At 52.8% G+C, this 9,023-nt stretch overlaps 1 long non-coding RNA gene across 4 annotated transcripts; it reads right to left on the reverse strand.

Moving 5' to 3' along the window:
- Positions 1-4,694: 4,694 nt before the first annotated feature.
- On the reverse strand, positions 4,695-8,985 carry LOC140847097 (uncharacterized). 4 transcript variants are annotated; one of them, XR_012126773.1, is made up of 4 exons: positions 8,858-8,985; positions 6,671-6,776; positions 5,893-6,042; positions 4,695-5,792 (listed from the first exon to the last, which is right to left on the reverse strand). It is a non-coding gene; the product is annotated as an uncharacterized lncRNA (long non-coding RNA). The 4 variants fall into 4 exon arrangements; XR_012126774.1 differs by having other exon boundaries at positions 4,695-5,464; positions 5,619-5,792; positions 5,893-6,776; XR_012126772.1 differs by having other exon boundaries at positions 4,695-5,495; positions 5,619-5,792; positions 5,893-6,776.
- Between the last annotated feature and the right edge of the window lie 38 nt (positions 8,986-9,023).

Genomic DNA, 9,023 nt, shown 5'->3' on the forward strand with positions numbered 1-9,023 from the left:
TGATCCTAGAGGGGGAGGCAAATGCTGGACAGCAGGGTAGCCCCGCCTTACAAGCCCGTGGGCCCCGCAGCGTCTGCGGTCTGCGTGGGCTTCCAGGGTTCTGTTTAAGTTTATGTCATGCAAGACTGTGAGCACCCTATTGGCTGAGCCTGGATCACAAACCCACCCCTGCAGGATAATTTGAGGAGGGCCTGGACCCAGAGGAGGCCCAGGGAGGAGGGCTCCTAGGACCCACTTGGCTTCTGAACGGGGAAGGCAGGTACCCTGGTCTGCCTTCCCAAAAACACTGTCCTCAATGGGAAGGAGGGAACTCCCCCAAAAGAGGGGGTGCAGAGGCTTGGGATCCAAACCCACAAACTGCCCTCTGCTCGCTCTGCCCAGCCACAGTGGCCTTTTGTTCCTCAAACACAAGAAGCTTGCTCCCCCCACAAGGTTTTGCACTTGCCATTCCCTCTACCTGGAACACTCTTCCCCTGGGTCTGCACATATCTGGTCACTTCCTCCTTCAGGACTTGGCTCCAATTCCAGCTCCTCTCAAAGGCCCACCCTGATCACCTGTTCTCAAGTTTCCCCCACCCAGTTACCTGGATCCCATCCTTCACAGGCCTTCCAACCCTCTGAAACTACCTTGTGCATGAACTCGCCCGCTTTGCATCTCCTGTCTCCTCCCGCTGGAATGCAAGCTCCGTGACAGCACTGGCAGTAATCACTGCTGTATTTCCAGTCCCCAGAGACCCCGACGGCAGGGTGGCTTGGCCAAGGCTGCCCAGACAGGATACCACGATGTCACCGAGGGTGCAGAAGCCACACCTCGCCTGCTCTGGGCCTCTGGGTGGCAGAGGGGTAAGAGTGTGCGCTCAGTAACAGAATGCCTGGGTCAAATGCCTCAGTTTCCTTCCCTTGCAAATGAGAATCCCATACATAAAGTGGGTGGAGATTTATTACTGAACAGGTGTGGAGCAGGTAAAACTACACTGCAGAAGTCTCATTAAAGTTATGCCTCTCCAACTTCCAATTCTGGGGACGTTAACCATATTTAGAATAATCTGGGAATTTCGTCTAAAATGCAGGTGCTAGGAATGCATCCCCCCCCCCAAAATTCTGAGTCAGTAGCTCTAAAGTGGAGTCCTGGCATGATCAAAGAACCTCTTCAGGTCATTTTGTGGTTGACGCGGTTAGACTGTGATTGCGTGTTACTGACACTAGATGGAGCTATGAGCCCAGAGAATGCTTAGGCCCGGCAGGCTCCGGGTCCTGGGGCTGCTTCTCCAAAAGTGGCCACCAGATGGCAGAACCCGTCTAAAGAAGGGGCCACTCCATAGACGTCGGGTGGGGGCGAGGATAGCCCCGCCTTACAGAATCTGTTGTGTAAGGGGTATACACATCCTTCCCTGCTGGGTCGGTTTTGATCCCAAGAAGGAACCCTAAGGCCAGAGGAGGCCCAGTTCGATTTCAGGGTGATGGAAACCACGCCCCCTCCCCACGGAGTCCCATCTGCCAATGTAAAAAGCCTTGCCCTCAGGCAGCAAAGACTTGACCACTTGAACAGATACACGCATAGCCTGACGGTGAGCCCTGTCAGTAACCCAGTTATGATCAACCCTGTGATCTTTTAATGATTAAGTGCCCACTACATGCGTGCCAGCCACTGTGTTGTTAGTAAACACAGAGTCTCACCCCAGCCCTGATAGATGGTTATTTTGAGTATTGGACAAATAAGGGGTATGAGACTCTACGAGGTTAAGTTGTGTGGGGTCAGGGGTCACTCAGCCAGTCAGTCATGGTCAGTACTTGAGCATGCGTGCAGGACAAGGGCTCTGAATCAAGGAGGGCTCCCTGGCGTGAGTTTTGAGCTGACTTCAAAAGTAGGAGAAAGTCATGGATCAGCAGAGGGATGGCATTTGGAGAGCACCCCTGAGCGAAGGGGAAACCAGAGGGCTGAGGGCAGCGACAGGGCAGGGATATTTGGCTGCAGGGATGCTGGCAAGGGGTGGAAGACAGTTTGCTGACAAAGGACCCAGCAGCTGGGGAGGGAGCCGCTGCTTCCAGGGAAAGAATTAACAACAGGCTTAGGTTCCAGCGCTGCACTTGCATGCTATGTGTCCTTGGTCAAACTTCTTAACTCCCCCAGGCTCACTTTCCCTCATATTCTTAGCCTAGTCAGAGGTTCACTGGGAGGACTCAGTATAGTGGGCTGTGTGAAGGTCCCTGACATAGTTCCTGACTCAAAGTGACTCCTGGGGGTTACCGGTTTCTTTCACTTGTTGGGTGGCCTGAGCAAATCCTTCTCTGCACCTCTGTTTCCCCATCTCTCCAGAGAAGTCGTATAGTGTGTAGGTGCAAAGGGCTCTGGTGTCAGAGAGCCCTGAGGGTTATCCAGGTGCTCGTGCTGGGTGCTGGGTGCTGGGTGTGTGACCTTGAGCAAGCCCGCCTCTCTATGCCTCAGTTTCCTCAGGGACACTAACAGTATTTCTAAGGAACACTGCAGGAACTCAAGGCTGAGAAGGACCCAGCATGGTGCCTGACATACAGTCAGGTTCTTTCAGTGGTGACCTTCAATCAACAGAGCGGTATAATAGGGCCTAATCCGACCATCTCTGGGATCCATCTAGATCTGACCTGCTGATTAGTCTTTAGTTAGCAGCCTCTTGCCTCCTTCACAACTACATCCACCTCTCATATGATCCACCATTAGTGCCCCAAGTGCTTGGGCAAGCCCCGTAAATTCTGGCTATACCTCTGATCTGGGCCTCCCCTGCCCCAGACCACATGTGGCCCCCCATCCTCCAGGAAGGCCAGCCTGCAATACAACATATAAAATACAATAAATGTCTGGGTTGCCCAAAGATCCCCCCTTCTCCCAGAAAGCACATCCCCAACTCCACCCCACCCAGGACGGATTGCTTGGGAAGCCCGGAGACTAAGGTGAGACTAGTAAGTGGAAGGGTCATGAGGAGATGCTCCTGGGGCAGGACGGGGCAGAGGAAGAAAGTGAGCTTCTGTGCAACCTCAACAAAGGCCTCGTCCAGCCTCCAGGGAAACTCAAACCGGGATGCCCTTCAGAGGCACCCAGCCGGAGCAAGGTCAGAGGCTTCATGCTCCAGCACAACAGCCACGGGTGCAGTCTTGCTCCAGGAAGGGGACGTGGCCTTGGGGGCGGCAGTGCACGCCAGCCAAGGCAGTTCCAAGGGCTAGCAGCCCCCAGCAGCAGGGGCAACAGGTCCTCCAGTCCAATGGAGACCCGGGGGCACATCAGTGTGCCCTTCAGGAGCCATTTCATAGGATCACTCTCTGCAGCCCCCATGACACAGGGAGCCCAGCCCGACTGAACATGACCAAGTACAGGGAGCTCACTGGCCCCTGGCAGCCCGTGCTTCCTGGGGTCCTGCTCCAGCAGCCCTGGAGACGGGGTCTCTTCCTCGCTGATGCCCTGGAGCCCACAGGGGCAGATCTCTCCTCTGGCATTTCTTCCACCTCAGGGTCCGGACCCTCAGGAGCAGGGAAGGGTGGTTCCCTGGCTGACTTAGTGCTGTGCGGACAGATTGACCCCACCTGGGAGGGCAGCTGGCACTGAGGACTCTGACCCCTCCGACTGCACCCTGCCTGTCAGAGCAGCTCAGGGGTGTGCCTTTCCCAGACATCACCTACATTACCCAGGTTGCTTTTGGGTGTAAATAACGGGAATTGCATCCACACTGGATTGGGCAGATCAAGCTGAGAAATCCAAGGTGACATTGGTATCAGGTAGAGCTTGATCTGGGTTTTCAAAAGGTGTCCCAAGTTTGTCTTCTGCCTCCCCCCACCCACCTGGAGGCTGGCATTACTCCCCTCAGACAGCAGCTGTGAAGTGGCTCCCGTGCCCCACGGGCTCACGCTCCCACCAGCCAGGCCCGGGCCATGGAGTGCCCAAGCAGACCTGCCGGTGCAGTGAACCACAGGACGAAGAATGGGGGCTGAGTGGGCACAAACGACATGACGCTCTTTCCTGACCATCCCAGCCACAGACTACACATCTGGACAAAAACAAAGGCAGAGGCTGCTGCTAAGAGCACAGCAGGGGAGGGATGGAGCTGGGCAGGGGCAGAGCCCCTAGGAGGCAGTGACCCAGGGGCTCAGAGACCTCACCTTGGCATGGTGGGGAGAAAATGGAGCCAATGGGCAAAGAGGAAAGCCAAGAGACCACTTGTCCTTCTCTGCCCAGCTGGGATCTTTAAGCTGTCTGCAGTTCCCTGGGTCTACCTAACTCATCCAGGCTAAGTCAAACACGGTTTTGCCTGTCCTCTGTCTCCTAGGATTCACTTAGGGAGGTGGTGTCTCAGCCTACCTTATGGACCCACTGCTTTTCCTAACTCCTGGGAAGTCCCACCTGAAGTCTATCCTAAGTTTCTCCTGCTGCTGCCTACAAATTAACAACTCAACCCTCAGAATCTCCAAAGTTTACAGTGGTGTGTCCTCCCCTGACTTCCACATAGCAGAAGGGGAATACCTAGGATGGAGTCAGTGCCTTTATAAGACAAAAGAAGCCCCAGAGTTTTGATTCATCAAAGGAACTACTAGATAACTCAGGTCAGCACCCCCTGGGTACTCGTTCTGTCTGGGGACCACCACACCATGCCCACCTCTGGTACTGAGCCTGTCCTTCCATCTCCCCACATCTAGGGGAGAATCATTAATTCATTCAACCACCTCTTTGACAAATATTTATTGAGTACCTACTATGTGCAAGACCCTCTTCTAGGTACTGGGGACACACCTGACATTCTAGTGCAAGAGTCAATAAACAGACAAAAAATTAAAGCAACAAGATTGTTTCAAGACTGTTGTAAGTGCTGGGAAGGAAATAACAAGGGTGGACGGCAGGGGTGCATCCTTTCTGAGGGTGGTCAGTCAGGACGATTTCACTGAGGAGCTGGCATTTGAGATGAGACCTAGCAGATGTGAAGCTTCACAGGCCAAGGGAATAGTTGAGTCAGCTGAGCCCTCCAGAACATTCTGAGATGGAGTTTGGAGTTCTGTTTGCTCCTGCAGATGGCGCTCCACCTCCCACCTTCCCTCCTCTGGCATTTTCCAGCTCCTGAGCCCTGGCTTTGGGCTGGGGAAGCCCAGCAAAGGATCACAGGGAGAGTGGAGACGAAGCCTAGGGCGTTTATTCCTGGATCCCCCTCCAGGAGGTCTCTTGGGCTGGCTGCTACCTTTCAGGCACCAGCTCCGTGCAATTCTTTCTCCTTTGGGTTCCCATAACTGCCCTCTCCTGCTGACCCTTTGGGCCTGGTGACGGTCAGTCTTGAACTTCTGGCCCAGGTTCCTGCACTACAGGTTGGCCCCCCTACAGCCCACTGATGCACTTGGGATTTACTCTCTTTGTCAGTCAGCTCTCCTCCAATGACCCGCATCCAGAAGTGCCGTCTGCTCCCTCCTGGGCTCCTGGCTGCTGTGGAGAGGCCATGGCAGGTCATGTAGGGTTCTGCAAGCAAGGCAAGGAAGTGCTGTTGATTCTAAGAGGGGATTGAAGTTGGTGAACGGTTTTCAGCAGATCATAGCCAGGTGTTCAGAACCTCTGAACCTAGACTCACGGGCTGGGTCTGGAGGTGGGGTCCCGGCAGGAAACCTGAATGTACCTGTCCCCAGAGACGGTCCTGCCTGTGCTCTCTAGGACTCCATGGCTGGCACGCTTGTGTGCCCTGGGACTGCTTCTCAGATGTCCGTGGGACCAAGAGACACACAAATCGAGGGCAGGCCATGACTTCAGGCAAATGGTCTCACAGCTGTCTTTCATCCAATCAGTCAGGACTCTTGGATTTCAAGTGACAAAAACTCAACCCAAACAGGCGTAAGCAAAACAAAACAAAACACAAAGTTGGGAGGGGAGATACTGGCCCACAAACTACAAACCTCAAGAAGCTGTCTGCAGGCGGGGCTGGATCCAGGAGTTCAGCAGCGGGCAGCAGGATTTCCACATGGCTGTTTCTGCTCTCTTTGGTATCGGAAGCCTCTGTCCTTAAAGGTGCCTCCACCCTTGTGTCACATCAATTTCATTTGTAGCTAAAAGTGTAGGACACGTCCCAGATATCCCCAGCAAAAGTCCCAGAATTAATTTTCATCAGCTCTGATGGTCTCACAAGCCCATCTCTGAACCATTACCTAGTCAGTAGAATTAGATCTGCTTTTTAGCCAGGCCTGTACTACATGGACCCAGGAGCAAGGAGGTAGGTCACATCCACTGAACCTCACAGACTAAGAGTTGGGGAGACAGGCTTTCCCCAAAGGAAAAGTAAGGGACAGCTACCAAAACAGGAGGACAGAGTGGTGGGGAGGCCTAGACAACAGGGGGCCACTGCCTCCCCACCACTGTTCATATGCCTGGCATCTCACATTGTTGTTTTCCTTCTTCATCAGTGCAAACTTTATCTTGATGCCATTGTACCCAAGCACCTGGAACAGTGTTCATTAATGTTTTCCTGGATGAATGAATGAGTGAAATTTATGTCATAGTTTGGTGTCTCCTAATTGTAGTCTATGTTAATGTACTAGGGATACAGTAATAAGGTAGCACAAACTGGGAGGCCTAAACATCTGAAACTTATTCTTTTACAGTTCTGGAAGCTCAAAGTCAAAATCAAGGTGTTGGCAGGGCTGTCTGTCTCTGGAGGCTCTAGGGAAGACTCCTTGCCTTTTCCAGCTTCTGCGGGCTCCCAGCAGTCCCTGGCATGCCTCCTCCTGCAGCTGCAGCATTCTTGTCTCTGCCTCCATGGTCACCAGGAATTCTCACTCTGTCTCTGTGTGCAAATTTCCACCGGGATACAGTATGACCTTAACTTGGTCACTTCTGCAAAGACTCTCTTTCCAAACGAGGTCACATTTATAGGTCCTGGAGGTTAGGACTTGAACACATCTTTTTGGGAGACACAATTCTCCCCCACCATACAGTCCTTCACTCCTGCATTAGGAGTGGCTAAAAGATGCTGCAGTAACAGACATATCCCCAAATCTCAGGGGTTTATTATGTAAAAGTTGGTTTTTCATTTACAAAGTCTGCAGTGGGTCTGGATGCTTCCATGTTATGGTTCTGCCACATCCACATGGGATTCCCAGTGTTACCATGGCAGGTGACCATGGCAGAGAGAGTTAAGGGATACACAGGGACCCTGGAGTGTTGTATGTGCTCACCAACAAGTCCATTATCACTAGATACTGCTGTGCTCTCCTGGTCCCTCCGACCTTTGCCACTGCAGGACACTGTCACTGTCTGCTGGGTACTGACACCTCTCTCACAGATGCGTCTGTAGCCGTGGCCATTCTAAGTGGTCACTGAGCACCTACACTGAACACCAGTGCCCCTGGGATGCCAAAGTTTCCCGGGTAATGAAGAGATGCCGTCAAAGCTGCCCTCTGCCAGAGGAGCACCAAAGCTATGCCATTTGGGCCCCCATGTCTTACAAAGACTTTTGGGAAAAGGTTCAGCCTCAAATGGGGCAAGTGACGTAAATGAGCAAAACTGAGCTGAGTACCATGCAAGGCAATAGAGAATGATGGGGGACTGTGGCAAACCAAAGTACACGCCGCATCTAAAGGGGGCAGCCATGATTTAGCTTCAGCTAATTGTTACAGTGTGGAAATTGGCACCCTATATTGCCAGATCTTGGGGGAGTTTTAAAAGAAAACCAGAAAGTCATATTTTACATGAAATTTCCCAAGTTTCAAAATGCTGTTCAGGCTGGATTCAGCCCACAGGCCACGAGTCTGCAAGCCCTGCTTCAGTGAGACAAGTTTTTCCATTTTTCAGTCCCAGCTCTCGGCTCTCCAACTTGGCTCTGACTATCCGCAGGACATGGACAGGAGCCAAATGAGGCCAAGCCAGGAGGCGAACCCCCTCCCCCACTGACCTCAGACTCACCCTCCCCCAACAGCCAAGGCTTCTCCCAGGGTCAGGCCTGTGGGCCCAGCTCCCTCCTGCGGGGCAAAGTCCCTTCCAAGTGTCTCCTTTCAGTCTGATTTCTGGCAGGCCTGCCAGGCAAGCCTGTACTTGTCTGAAGCCCACTAAGACCCAAGCTACAGCAGCTTTTCCGGTTCTTAAGATAAAGACCAGCGCTCATCAGCATGACCTCCAAGGCCCTCACAGGCAGATTGTTGCTGACTCTTTCAGTCCATGATTCTGCTCCTCAAATTGGTCCCTGCTGACCCTCAGTTCCATTTCCTCACCCTGATGCCCACCCTTTTCAGATAGAGGTAACTCCCTTCCTTAAGCTCTGGACCTTTATATATGTTTTTCCTTAGACTGCCTGAAAGATCTCTCCCACCTCCACCTCCCACCTAGTGTCCTATATCCTATACCCTTCAGGTCTCAGCTCAGATGTCACTTCTTCCAGGAAGCCTTCCCTGACCATCTCTACTAGTTTAGGGTCAGGTGTTGCCATAGTCTGCAGGGTTTCCCCTATCACAGCTTAACACTTAATTAATTCTTTCCTGAGGGAGGAGGGGGACATTCATCAGGGACAGGAACCATGACTGCTGTGTTTCCAAGTGTATATCTAGCGCCTAGCATTATGCCTGAGGCCAGTAAATGTTTAAATATTTGCAGAAGAACGGAGGGAAAGGAAGGAAGGAAGGAAAGAGCAAGGGCCCTTCACTTTATCTGTTTCCATCTCTCTGTTTCTCTCCATTTCTGTCCATCTCTCTCATGTCTCTGTCTTTATCTCAAAATGTCTAACATCTCTTTCTCTGACAACTACCTATTAGCGAAGCCTTTCAGAGCCTTCCTCCCCGTCTCTCACCCTTGCCCCTGGGAGTGCAGGCAGTCCTCTCCCCCAACCCCAACCCCGCCCAACCCGGTTGTCGCCGAGAACAGCTGCTCTCCAACCTCAGGATGTCAACAGTCCAGAGTGGTCACGACAGATGCTTCCCCGCAGGGAGTCCTTTGGCTTTCAGCCCCGGGGTAGAAAGGTCGCGCCCTGATGGTGCATGCAGAGGACAGGAGCAGCTGGCGGCGGGTAAAAGAGGAGGAGAAAAGAGGAGGGAGAGCGGGG

This window comes from Manis javanica, chromosome 17 (assembly GCF_040802235.1).
Source record: "Manis javanica isolate MJ-LG chromosome 17, MJ_LKY, whole genome shotgun sequence".
In the NCBI taxonomy this organism is placed as follows: Eukaryota; Metazoa; Chordata; class Mammalia; order Pholidota; family Manidae; genus Manis; species Manis javanica.